Here is a 14,091-nt window from a genome sequence, read left to right as displayed (position 1 = left end):
CCTCTCTCTGCAAGTCGGCTTTTAACTTTGTCTTTAACTTTGAGTTAGCAAATTAGGTCATTAATTCTTTTATTCAGATCATAGCGGAGTTCAATCTTTTGGGAGGATTAAGCTCCTCTTGATCTCAGATAAAAATCATAGTTTTAATGTTTACTCATGGGTTTCGGAAAAAGTGACGTGGGAAAAGAAACGGTAAAGGATTAAAGAATTTCGCTTTCGGGGCTGTTGCCTTCAAGTATCTCTTGATGTCTGATTCAGGCCTTGAATCTCTCTGCTAAGAGGCCACAGTCCCAGACCCCATCAACCCCCAAGGGGGAGCCAGCCTTTTGAAACTGAAGGGGTGGACAGCACAGAAAGAGCCCTTAGAACGCTTTAGAGAGGGCGCCTGGCTTGGTCGGGTAAGCGTCCCACTGGGGCTCAGCTCATGATTTCACCCCTGGTGAGTTCGAGCCCCGCGTCGGGCTCTGTGCTGACAGCTCGGAGCCTGGAGCCTGTTTCGGATTCTGTGCCCCTCTCTCTCCAAAAATAAACATTAAAAAGAAAATTTCAAATAAACAGGAATCCTGGACTCACTCGGCAGTTCTGAACCTCCAGCCCCTGGCTGCAAATCTGTATTTGACGCCTCTGTCTCAGGAAGCAGCTCAACCATCACCTCCCTGCGGGGGCTCTCGAGCCATCCAGCCCCCAAACGGGGTGCCGCCCACACATCCTCCCCTGCCCACGCTCTGTCATTACCTGGCTTCTCACCAGAAGGCGCGCTTCCCACGGAGCAGGGCCCTGGTCTTCCTCCAGCGCCTTGAACCTGCGGAGTCTCAAGACGCGCTTCCAGAACGAACGACAGGCCCGCGTCCGGCAGATGCTCAACCGCCTCTACGTCCCCGCCATGTGCCCCCTCCCCAGCCCCCGCCGCACTCTTCCCCGGAAATCGTTTTAAAATCACGGGTTTTCATTCTGGAAACAAGGCTTCTAGCGTTGCCGCTGCACCCGCTCCGGCCCGCCCGTTCCCCGCCGTCGGAGCCGCCGCCCGGCCCGCACACCCGCGCCCGCGAGGCCGGGCAGTTCCGGGGCGGCCAGGGCAGGGGCGGCCTCGAGCGGGCGCCCGCCCCGGCTCCGGCCCCCCGCGGGGCCCCCGCCGCCGCCGCCGCCGCCGCCGCCGCCGCAGCAGCGGGAGGCCCGCAGCGCCGCGCCAGGCCGCGCACCCGCCCGGCCCGCCGCGCGCGCCGCCGCGGCCGCAACTGCTTCCGGGTGAGCGGGTCGCCGACCCCGCGGCCCCGCCCCTCCGCCGCCTCCTTCGGCTGCCGCTGGGGCTGCGGCTCCTCTCGGGGGCCGCGTCCCGCTGTCTGTGTGTCAGCCGCCGCGCCGCGGGGGCCGCCGGCGTGACTGAGCGACCCGCCGCGCGCGCCGGGCAAGCCTGGCCGGGAGCCCGGGACCCAGTGCGCCGGCCGCGCCCCTCGCCCGCCGCTCCTCGCTCTTCGCCCGTCCGGGAGCCGGCGGCCGAGCCGAGCGCCCCGGCCCTTCGCGGGCGGCGCCGCAGTCCCAGCCCGCGCCCGCGGACAGGTAAGGGCCGCTCCCCGGCCTGCAGCCCGGCCGCCCGCGCCGCCGCCGAGCCCTGCCGGGGCCGGGCCTCCCCGCCGGCTCCGGGGCGCGCTCGCCGCGGCCCCCACGCCCACCGCGCCCGGCGGCAGCGCGCCTGGTCTCGGACACGCACCCTCCGTCCGCGCGAGGCCGGGAGAGCTACGCGGGGCCGCGCGCCCCCCGCCCCCGGCGCTCGGGGCCCCCGCTCGGCCGCCCGGCGCGGCTCAGGCCGGTGGAGGGCGCCGCGTTCTGACGGGAGTCTCTTCTTCCTCCGTGACCCGAACCGCAGCGCGGGCACAGCAGGCGCCCGCGAGGAGCGTCGGGGCTCGTGCTCGATGGGGACGCGGTGCTGCTCACGCCCAGGCCGCCCAGTTGTCCGGCCGCGGGCGGGCCTGGCGTCCGGCCTGGGCTCTCCGGCGGAAGCCGCGCACCCAAGGGCGCGCGCCTCTTTCCCTTTCCTATTGGGGCGAGGAGTGTGTGCTCCGCTGCTCCCCGTGGAGGCGCAGGTCCCGTCCCTGAACTTGCGCCGGTCCGTCGCTCCTTTTCTTTGGGTCTCCATTTAATGACTCAGCAGTTCTGCCTCGAACAGAAAAACTGCAGGGTCGTTTAAGTGGCCGAAAGAGACTATGTGAAGATAGTAGCCATTAATTTTTCACGTTCTCACAGTGGGAAGAGAACGTGGGTGCACTAAAGGGAACCGGGGGGACGGCGATCCGGGCACGGGTGGCGGGTTCGTAACGTTGGGGGTGACTCTTGACGTGGTCGGGGGGTGGGTCTGTGTGTCGGGGTGCAGTTGCAGCTGCAGGTTCGTGGGCACGGACGTGAGGTTTGCGGTCGTCGGGGAGCCTTGGACGATTAACCCCGCCGAACCTCTGTTTATCCTGCTCAGCGACTACAGAGACGGTCACTTGGTGTTAGATTCATGCTGGAGTAAGAATTTCAGAAAATGTGATTTCATTTAGAAAGTTAGGTCACTCTGTGAGTCATTGATGCGGGTCTTCGGCTTGGAAGAGAGGGAAGCCTGTTTTATTAGAAGTCTTCCGTCATTTTGTATGAAGTGTGCTGTTGTGTCCTGCTAGATTTGCCGGTGGGCACTTCATCGTTATGCAGCATGAAAAGGCAATAAAAATTGAACTTTTGCAGAATGTTTGGCTTTAGGATAGTTTGTTAGTTCAGTGTATTGTTGGAATTTTACCCCACCCCCCTCCTCTTTTTGGCCAGATGTGGGAAGTTACATAAAGGTGTCTAGAAACAAAGTAAATGTCAGTGAAAAGATCTAAAAAAGTTGACTGGAAGAGGCTACAGTTACAAAATAGTCCTTTGACTCAAACGCCTCACCTATTTTACGAATCTTCAAAAATGTGGAATGAGACTATACTGAGTTCTTACATAAGTTCTGTTATAGAAGAAAGTATATTGAAGTGATGATCTATTACTGGAATGGATGCATTGTAAACTAGAAATAACTTTTTATTGCCGAAGTGTAATTTGATCATCCTTGGCTTTAAAAATGTTAAGCAAAATAACTTTGAATCACGGAATACTTGATACTTTTAGCCTTGTTTTCTTTTTCTTCTTTTTGAAATTGAGCTCATGTTACCTTGATTTTCATTTATAGAGAACTTTAGTTAGTTATTACTTGTAAAGTAGTGGTAAGTTGGCCTTGCTTGCCAGATTCCTTTAATTCTTTGACTAAATTTTGGCATCTTACTTTCTTATCCATTCTTATATAGAGTGTTCCCTAATGTTGCTTTTGATTTGTGTCCAGCCCATAGTGACTTAATTAGGAGTTTCAGTTCCCAGCGAACAGAGATTCCCTTTTGGAAAATCCCTTGTGAAAACCACCGTAACTATCCATCTTGATAGGTAGATATGCAAGAGAAGCCTTCTTTCTCAAAAATAAGATAAAGACAGGGAGGGAGACAAACCATGAGAGACTCTTCAATACAGAGAACAAACTGAGGGTTGCTGGAGGGGTTTGGGGCGGGGGAGGGGATGGGGTGATGGGCTAAATGGGCAAGGAGCATTAAGGAGGGAGGACACTTGTTGGGATGAGCACTGGGTGTTCTGTGTAAGTGATGAATCACTAAATTCTGTTCCTGAAATCGTTATTACAAGACATGTTAACTAACTTGGATTTAAATGATAATAAAAATAATACTAATTAAAAAAAAGAAGGCTTCTTATGTTAGGATTTAAGCATCTCCATAATGAAGGAAAAAAGTGATATGAGGGTATATTTAGCAATTAGATTCTTTCTCTCTCAAAACAAAATCCAAAACGGATCTTTACCAGAAACGAGAGCTCTTTCTTGTAAAGCTCTTTGTGAATTGTTTACCCTGCTCCAATGTGAAAAGGGACAGAACTGATGATGTATAGAAGAAGAAATGCTCCCTACAGCATGCGGGAACATTGATGAGAAACATTTAAGAGAAAATACAGTTCTGTCTTCGCCAGAGGAGCCCTGTCCATTGCACCTACAAACAGGCCATTTCACACCCTTTTCCTTGTAAGCTGTTGATTGCTTTCCTGAGACTCTGAATGGAGACATGGACCTTTAACCTGGGAAATGTACTACCTTATCCAGCTTGCAGACAATAGACTTTATGGCCATCATTCAAAACTCAACTTTTAGAATTTCAGAAGGAAGGGATTGGGCAAAATTTGCCCTTTTTCTCCATTTTTCCTTTTAAGACACTTTTGGAAATGATTTTTTTGTGTGTTGCACACTTTACTTTGACTTTGAAAACTTTTTGCCCTACAGTAAATGAGGCCAGATTTAAAAAAAATTTTTTTAACTTAAAATTTATTTCTGAGAGAGAGAGACAGTGTGAGAAGGGGAGGGTCAGAGAAAGAGGGAGACATAGAATCTGAAGCAGCTCCAGGCTCTGAACTAGCTGTCAGCACGGAGCCCGACGTGGGGCTCGAACCCACGAACCGTGAGATCATGACCTGAGCTGAAGTTGGACGCTTAACTGACTGAGCCACCCAGGTGCCCCAAATGAGGCCAGATTTAAAAGGAATCAAACGTTGGCTAAAACCTGTGTTTAGCAAAAGGTATACTTTTTTTTTAAGTTATTCTAAATTTTTAAAAATGTTTTATTTATTTCTGGGAGAGAGAGACAGAGAGACAGCGTGAGCAGGGGAAGGTCAGAGAGACAGCGCGAGCAGGGGAAGGTCAGAGAGAGAGGGAGACCCAGAATCTGGAACAGGCTCCAGGCTCTGAGCTGTCAGCACAGAGCCCGACGCGGGGCTCGAACCCACGAACTGCGAGATCATGACCTGAGCCGAAGTCAACGCTTAATCGACTGAGCCACCCAGACGCTTCAAAAGTTATACCTTTTCATTTGTTCTCTTGTTCCTTTATCTGGTGGGGGGCTGGAGGGAGAATTCTGTTTCTTGGGGGAACTCTGAGATTTGCTTTTGTTTGGATCTAGTGGTGAGGAGGGCGGTGGAGATAAGTGGTTGGGAGGAGGGAAGACGTGGACGTGGACGTGCAAGGAGCGGGCCCACTTCCTGGGCGCAGGAGGCGTTGGTGGGGCTTTAAAAACTGCCAGGACATTTTAAATGTTACATGGTGCGCAGGAAGCCTCCTTTCCACAACAGACTTCTAGCCTTTTCTCTTTGCTATTCTCCCACCCTCTCATCCCAGCAACCACTGAGTGGTTTCCTGTATATCCTTCTCCAAATGTTTTATTGCACATGTAGTTGCCGGTGTTTAGGAGAAATGTCTTCTGTCTTTCGTTCTTACCCTGGATACATCCTAGAGACTTTTCTGTATTAGCACGTATGTCCACCTGATTTCTATTTTTATTTATGTATTTATTTATTTTTAAGGTTTATTTTTGAGACACACACACACAGAAACACACACACAGTGCGAGTGGGGGAGGGGCAGGGAGAGAGGGAGACAGAATCCGAAGCAGCTCCAGATGTCAGCACTGAGCCTGACTCAGGGTTGAACTCAGGGCTCAGACCTTCCGATCATGACTGGAGCCAAAGTTGATGCTTAACTGACTGAGCCAGCCAGGAGCCCCCTCCTGATTTTTAAAAAAGACTGAATATCCTGCATAGTGTAGATGAACCATAATTTATTCATTTTCCATTATTTATTTTATCATTTCCTTGTTAACAGGCATTTAGGTTGTTTTTAGCTTTCTACAAATGCTGCTATAGTGAACAACTAGTATTTAAGTCTTTGCGCTAGTCCGTAAGTACGTATATTGAATATATTTCTGAAAGAGTGATTGCAAAGTTGGGGCTTAAGTTGTGAAAATGTATAAACTTATTTCAATCTCATATTGGACTTTATTTTATAATAGAAGTTAACTTCTTTCTCAGCCTTGTAGAAGGAAAAAGGAACTCTTAATTACTTTGGATTCTTTATCTTCTCTATTTTAAAAAATACTAAAATATATTCTATAAGGCAGCCTTAAACTTTTTAGAGTGACAGGTGGTTAATTTTATTTGTACTGGGAAGGCTAAAAATACTGTAGCTTGAAGACTGATGCGTTATTTGGCAAGAGTTAAGTGAGTACCTTTTGTTGTCGGTTGATTGTTTTAGGATTTTATGACCAATGTCAATTAAAAATATTGTATATGGTTTAACTTCTTGCCCTGCTGAAGTCTGCTACTGTATTATTAGTCATCGGGAATAAATAGCCCACTTTTTGTCTTCCTTTACCTTTCACATTCTAGTCTATTCATAATAAAATAAACCTTGGTAGAGTTTGAGATATAAAAATCCTTTTGCAAACCTGAGTGCTATTGATGGATTAATTTCCCAAGGCAGGGGGTAGGTACAGACTCATTTTTTATTCTGCAGAGTGTGAGCAAATGAAGGGTTTACAATTCTGACTTCTGTGTTACACGGTTCACTCAAGTAAGAGGAGGAAGGTTGAGAACCTCTGTCCTTTGAAGATGAGATACTGGAGGAAAAAAAAAGTACCGAAGGGCTAGTGCATGATGGTGAAGTTGGAACTTGTGAGTGGCAGTTTCTCTGGCTGGTGCCCAGGGTCTATTTTGAGGCCTTGTCAAAGCTCATCTGACAGAAGCCACCACGTAACCGTAATCTGTCGTGGCCCCGCCACCAGTCAGGAAGGCCTGCGGTTTAGGGAAAGTGGCAGCCGCGGCAGAGTGAGCTTATAAAGGACATGTGCTTTCAGAAGGTTAAGTCTAAGTTTTGGGGTGAAAATCTGCTTGAGTGTGCATATTCTAGGATCATTTCCTTTTTTTCTTTTTGTCTTCCTTTGTTAAGAGCATGAGTAAGGAAGACTTACTTGCTTAATGAGGGACGGATTGTAGAAAAGTGTGCTCAGGCAGGGACACAGGATTGTACCGGTGTTGATACTGTGTTCTGGTTCTGAGTGATCCAGTGGGAAGACCGTTCCCGACACCGGCATACGGTGGCCGTGACCTTTGCTGACCTAGTCCGGTTCAGAGACCTGCACACTTGTCTTTGGATCAGGACACCAGGAGTGATGGGTGGTTTTATAAGATTATTTTGAGTTCATACAGAGAAATTATCTGCTTACCACATTTGCATTGTCTTCCTCCTGCAGAACTGCCAGAGCCTCGTGTGCATTATCGGCAGGTACTCTCTTTAAAGTGACCTGTGGCTGTTACCAGGTCACACCTGCCTCCCCGTACCACGTGCTTTCTCGTGAAAACCTTGCTGTTTTCTGTCCTTCGTGAAGGAGGCACTTGAGTTTCAAGTTCTTTAACTGACTTCACTTCTTAGGCTAGAAAGCTGTTTCAGGGGCTTAGTGCTCCACCCCTGTGTACAGGGTTCATTTCCCCGTTTTACACTGTGGCCGTGTACTACCTTACAGTCGCGGTTGTGCGAAGAGCTTGGTGTACGATGCAGACTTAATTTACAGACGTAAAGCCTGCGGATGGTTTCCTTTCCTTTGCTTTACATTAAGTTGTAGCTCCAAGAAATTTAGTTCTTCCTTGCCCTCTGAAATGTGGATTATTTGCAGTTGATAATGATGGTGTGTTTAGTACTGTATTCAATATGAGGAGAAAAAATAAACTGGACTATTTTTCCTTTTTTTTCCTATTCCTATTTTCTGGTTTATTCTTATTATCCCTTCCCTGTCTCAGCCTTCCCCTACCAAAAAAGAAAGGGGCGTGGGTGGGGAGGAGAGGGGAGGGGAGGGGAGGGTAGTGCAGAGCAGAGAGAGTGGAAAAGAGGGAAGGGGCTGGGAAAGACATTTGAGTACAGTGTGTATCAAGATTTTAAACCATTTTGTATATATACATTTTAATTTTATTTTAGAACTTGAACAGGGGGTTTGGGGCAGAGGGGGGAGGAGGGGAGGGAGGGAGGGAGGAAGAGGGAGAGAGAGAGAGAGAATATGAGAGAGAGAGAGAATGAGAATGAGAATCCCAAGCAGGCTCCATGCTCAGTGTGCAGCCCAACACAGGGCTGGCTCACATGACCCTGGGGCCATGACCTAAGCTGAAACCTAGAGTCAGACACTAACTAGTTGAGCAACCCAGGCCCCACCAGGGTGTTTTTATTTTTCTCAGGAGTAAAATATTGAAACCCTTCCTAAAGAATTGTAGTTCATCTCTTTCATTGTTTTCACTTTGAACCTTGTATATCTTAGTTTTTTCCCATTATGAACACCAAACTCTTAACTAGGTTTTTTTTTTTTTTTTTTTTTTTTATTTTATTTCTAGGAGAGAGAGAGAGACAGCGTGAGCAGGGGAGGGTCAGAGAGAGAAGGAGTCACAGACTCTGAAACAGGCTCCAGGCTCTGAGCTGGCAGTCAGCACAGAGCCCGACGCGGGGCTCGAACCCACGAACTGCGAGATCATGACCCAAGCGAAAGTCGGACGCTTAACCGACTAAGCCACCCAGGCGCCCCTTAACTAGTTTTTTAAAAATAACTTTTAATGTTTATTTATTGAGAGAGAATGAGAGAGAGAGACACACACAGCCTGAGTGGGGGAGGGGCAGAGAGAGAGGGAGACACAGAATCTGAAGCAGGCTCCAGGCTCTGAGCTGTCAGCACAGAGCCCAGTGCGGGGCTCGAACCCACGAACTGTGAGATCACGGCCTGAGCTGAGGTCTGATGCTTGACCAACTGAGCCACCTAGGTGCCCCTTAACTAATTTTGATATAACAAAGCTTTACTGTTTAGGAAACTAATTTTTAAAGTTCCTTGTTCTGAACGCTTTGTTATTCTTCTATATCCCCTGCTTTCCTAAGTAGAAACATTTTAATAGCCAACAGCACTCTTTTGGGTCTCTGTTTTCTAAGTAAAATAGAGTATACTGTATGCAGAGGATTAGGATGTTAAAATATTTTATTTCCCTGTTTTTTTTTAAGTTTATTTATTTATTTTGAGAGCGCGTGTTCGAGCATGGGAGGAGCAGAGGAGAGAGAATCTTAAGGCGGCTCCTTACTGTTAGCTCAGAGCCCAGCGTGGGGCTCCATCCTGTGAACAGTGAGATCATGACCTGGATGGAAATCAAGAGTTAGGCACATAATCGACTGAGCCACCCAGGCTCCCCTATTTCCCTGTTAAATGGTTTGAGTAATTAGTAACAGTAAAACAGTTTGTAAGCATACATGTTGTTCCTATTAAAAAAAGCTAAAATAAGAAGGATTTTGTTTAAGTGACTTAAGGATTGTAGGATTAAAGATAGAAAAAAAAAATTCAGTTTTAGATGAGCTGTCTTTTCCCCTCTCATGGATATTGCCATATCTAAGTTGAGAGTCCCTGTCCTCCAGTCTTACCCAACTCACACTTGGCTGTCTATCCAATTTAAAAAAAAAAAAAGCACATTAAAATATACAATGTATAGGGGCACCTGCTTGGCCCCGTTGGTTAAGCATCAGACTTCATTTCAGGTTGTGATTTCATGGCTTGTGAGTTCGAGCCCCGCGTCGGGCTCTGTGCTGGCAGCTCAGAGCCTGGAGCCTGCTTCAGATTCTGTGCCTCCCTCTCTCTCTGACCACCCCCCCCATTCATGCTCTGTCTCTCAAAAATAAATAAACGTTAAAAAATTAAAAAATATATACACTTTACCATTTTAATTCCTTTTAAGTGTATAATTCAGTGGTGTTAGGAACTTACAGTGTTCTGCAACCTTCACCACCATACATCTCCAGAACCTTCTCATCATCCCAGACTGAAACTCTGTGCCCATTAAAAAAATAACTCTTTCCCCATTGCACCTGACATCCACTGTTCAGCTTTCTGTCTCTGAATTTGATTACTCTGAGTACTTCATATAAGTAGAATGAAATATTTCTGTTTTGTGTCTGGCTTATTTAATTTAGTGCAGCGTCCTCAAAGTTCATTCAACCTGTAGCATGCATGAGAATTTAACTCCTGTTTAAGGCTGAGTAATATTCCACATCCTGTTTATGCCTTTATCTGTTGATGGGCGCTTGATTTGCTTTTACCTTTTGGCTCAGGTGAATAATGCCGCTCTCTCTGAAAACAGGCACATAAACATCTATTTGAATTTCTGCCTTCATTTCTCTTGGGTGTTTACCCGTAAGTGGAATTGCTGGATTGCATGGTAATGCTATGTTTAAGTTTTTGAGGAATAGCTAGAAATTCGTAGCAGGTGATCATTTCATAGTCTTACCAGCAGTGTACAGGGGTTCTGGTTTCTCTGCATCTTTGACACACTATTATTTTTAAAAATAATGACCATTCAAAAAAATTTAAAAAAATAAAAATAATGACCATTCTAATGGGTGTGAGATGGTATCTCATTGTGGTTTCGATTTGCATTTCCCAAATAACTAGTGATGTGTAGCATCTTTTCATGTGCTTCTTGGCTATTTATATATCTTCTTTGGAGAAATATCTATTCAGGTCCTTTGCCTGGATTTGAATTTTGTTGTTGAATTTTAGGAGTTCTGTAGGCATTTTTCTGAATATTAATCCCTTATTAGATGTATGATTTGCAAATATTTTCTCCCATTCTGTGGGTCACTTTTTTCTCTTGATAGTGTCTGTTGTTGCACTGAGGTTTTATTCTGATAAAGTCCAATTTATCTACTTTTTTTTTGTTGTTGTTGCCTGGGCTTTTGGCATCACATCCAAGAAATCATTGCCAAACCCAGTGTCATTAAGTTTTTCATGTATACTTTTTTCTTTTTCTTTCCCTCCCTCCCTCCCTCCCTTCCTTCCTCTTTCTTTCTTTCTTTCTTTCTTTCTTTCTTTTTAAATGTTTTATTTATTTCTAGGAGAGAGAGAGAGAGAGACAGCGTGAGCAGGGGAGGGTCAGAGAGAGAGGGAGACACAGAATCTGAAACAGGCTCCAGGCTCTGAGTGGTCAGCACAGAGCCCGACGCGGGGCTCGAACCCACAAACCGTGAGATCATGACCTAAGCGAAAGTTGAATGCTTAACTGACTAAGCCACCCGGGCGCCCCATGTATGCTTTTTTCTAAGAGTTTTATAGTTTTAGCTTACACTTATTTCTTTGATCTGCTGTGAGTTATTTTTTGTTTGTGGTATATGCCAGTAACACACTGTTTTGGTTGCTGTAGTTTTCTAGTTAAGTTTTGAAATCAGGAAGTGTGATACCTCTACTTTGTTCTTATTTTTCAAGATTGTTTTGGTTGTTTGGGGTTCCTTGAGATTCCATCTGAATTTTAGTTTTAGCATGGATTTTTCTCTTTCTGCAAAGAATGTCATTGGGATTACGATAGAGACTATGTTGAATCTGTAGATCACGTTAGGTAGTGTTAACATTTCAACAGTGTTAAGTCTTTCAGTCTTTGAACACGGGCTAGCTCTCCATTTTTATATGTCTCCTTTTATCTTTCAGCAGTGTTTTGTAGTTTTCAGTGTACGGGTCTCTTGCCTCCTTTGTTAAGTTTTTTCTTAAGTATTTTATTCTTTTGATACTACTGAAAATGTAATTGTTTTCGTAATTTCTTTTTTGGATTGTTCATATTTAGTGTATAGAAATGCAACTGGCTTTTTTGTGTTGATTTTTTTTTTTTTAATCCTTGTACCTTTGCTGGATTTATTTATCCAGAGCTTTAAAAGCTGTTACATTTGTTTTATGTGTTGTGTAACAAGTCACACAAATTTAGCAGCTTAAAACAACACACATTTATTATCCTCCAGTCTCTGTGGGGCAGGAGTCTGAGCAGGGATGAGCAGAGTCCTCTGCACAGGCTCTTAGGAGATTGTATTTGAAGGGTTGGCTGGGCTGAATTCTCTCCTGGAGCCTTACATGATAAAACCTCCTTCCAAGCTCACTGAGGATGGTTTGGAAGAATTAATTTCTTTGTGGTTTTAGGACTGAAGCTTCTTGCTCACTCAGGGTCCCCTTAGGATGACTAAAGGTTATCTCGAGGTTGTCTTCAAGCTCCTGAAGGCTGCTCTCAGCTCTTAGAGGCAACCTAAATTTCTTGGCCCTGTGGTATTTCCTGATAGGACCATGTCGTCAAACCATCCAGGAGAGTCGAGCAAGTCTGCTAGCTAGCTGGCTGCGCTTGTGTAATGTAACGTAATCATGGGAATGACATCTCATAACCTTGGTCACAGTCTGTTGGTTAGAAGTAAGTCACAGGTCCTGGCCACATTCTTTGGGAGGTGTTTACAGAGGTGGGAACGGAGGAGGGGGATAATCGTGGGGAGCCGCCTTAGTGTCTGTCTGCTGGAGCTGATTACAAAATAGCACATACTTGATAAACCGTTTTTGTTTAGAAAACATACATGTGCCGTTAAAAGAAGCATCTTACAAAGCACATACTTTACGTTTGAAAAACATGTATGTGCAGTTGAAGTATTACTGCTGGTTTTTATTGTCCTTTTCTATTTCTTCATTATTTTCCTCCCACTTCTCTCTGTAACATCCCAGTGTTGCAATTTTAAATCAGTAGTTGGTGTTTTCATCATAACTAAGCAAATACTGTTTACTGATCAGCCGAGTATTTTACCAGTATTGTTTTCTTCTTGTTTAACTTTCAGTTTTTCCAGGAGGGGTTCCAGGGGGTTTCCTTTCTTTTTTTGGCTTAGTTTTCTGTTCACCTTGTTTTTCCCAAATGCTCCAACAATTTTTTTTAATGTTTGTTTATTTTGAGAGAGACAGCACGGGTGCTTATGTGAGCAGGGGAAGGGCAGAGGGAGAGGAGAGAGAGAGAGAGAGAGAGAGAGAGAGAGAGAGAGAGAGAGAGAAGGAATTCCAAGCAGGCTCATTGTTGTTAGTGCAGAGCCCCGATGTGGGACTCAGTCTCACAAACTGTGAGATCATGACTGGGCCCAAATCAAGAGTTGGGTGCTTAACTGACTGAGCCACCCACGCACCCCTCCAGCAGATTTTTCAAGTGCCTATTTTTCTAATTTATTTTGAATAATATAGTTTGTGAAATACAGAGAAGTATAAAACAAGAAAACAGTTTGAGGAAGAACAATATAATGAGCATCTGTGTCTCACTACCTCGGTCAAGAAATGCATGTTATAATTATCCTAGAAGGTCCTGCGTATATTCTCTAAAGCACCCCTTCCTCCCCAGGTGGCCACAGTGCCATTTTACACGCTCACCAGTCCCTCTCTTGGGACCATTCCCTGCCCAACTCTGCAGGCCCCTTCCACCCTCCATACATGTATTTCTAATCAACATGTGGCTTAATTTTGAAAAGCGGAATGGCTCTACCACCTCTTTGTGTCTGTTAGTCAGGACAGACTAACCTTCTTTAACACACAACCCCTGAGTCTCAGTGGTTTAACACGATTCGCGTGCACGTCTCGCTTACATGGGTGTCAGTGTGAGTGGGGGGCAGCGGTGAAGGCGCGTCCCCAGATGGGAGGAGCCCCGCAGGACTGTGGGGCGCTCGGCTCCTTCCATTTTCTCTTCTGTTTTATGAAGTGTATTTTCTAGTAGCTTATTGGCAAAGGATATAAAAGAGGTAAATTTTTGAGACCTTGTATATCTGAAAATGTGTTTAATCATCAAGTAGGAGAATAGAATGGTTTGATCGGGCACAGGCTACTTGTACGTTGTCTGTAGTTTTCCTTCAGAAGTTTCAAGGCATCCTCTACTGTCTTCTTGTTTCCAGAATAACTTTTTAAAGTTTAAAGCCATTCTCATTGTTAATCCTTTCTACGTAGCCTGATTTTCCCACCAGTGGAAGCTTGTAAAATCACCCTTGTCTGCAGTGTTTGAAATTCACTGCAGTGGTTCACTGTGAAATGCCTTGCTGTGGACTCGGGAATGGTGGTGAGCTTTCCGTGGCCCCTGAATCTGGCGACTTACGTCCTTGACTTCTGGGAAGTATTAATGACACCTTTCTGTGGGATGAGGAAGGGTGAGCTGCTTCGTGTTTGTATGAGAAGGAGCCACCTGCGCGTTGATGTTAGGTGTCTTTTGAGCCAAAGTCCCGCGCGTGCGGTGGAACCCATCGCATGTGGCTGCAGATGGGAGTGGCGGGCGGATTCGCAGCTCTCGCCGCGGTGCCGTCAGCTCGGCGCTCTCTCTAATCGTCCCGTGAACATTGAACTTACGTGGCATTCTATCTTGTTGACTTTG

General features: G+C 46.1%; 1 protein-coding gene across 11 annotated transcripts in view; it reads left to right on the top strand.

The window, feature by feature from the left end:
• Nucleotides 1–1,267: 1,267 nt before the first annotated feature.
• LRRFIP2 (LRR binding FLII interacting protein 2) overlaps nucleotides 1,268–14,091 on the top strand; it is a 100,622-nt gene continuing 87,798 nt past the window's right edge. For 3 of the 11 annotated variants that reach the window (XM_039237236.1, XM_039237235.1, XM_039237237.1), the window contains exon 1: nucleotides 1,274–1,557. The gene's annotated coding sequence lies outside the window, so the exon portion shown is untranslated. Of the gene's footprint in view, nucleotides 1,558–14,091 lie in introns of all 11 variants that reach the window. The other 8 variants (XM_039237240.1, XM_039237238.1, XM_039237239.1 and 5 more) reach the window with 4 other exon arrangements.

This window comes from Hyaena hyaena, unplaced genomic scaffold (genome assembly GCF_003009895.1).
Source record: "Hyaena hyaena isolate Hyena2069 unplaced genomic scaffold, ASM300989v1 scaffold_121, whole genome shotgun sequence".
Lineage (NCBI taxonomy): Eukaryota > Metazoa > Chordata > Mammalia > Carnivora > Hyaenidae > Hyaena > Hyaena hyaena.
The sequence above is the reverse complement of the archived record's forward strand: the minus strand, read 5'-3'. Positions and strand labels throughout refer to the sequence as shown.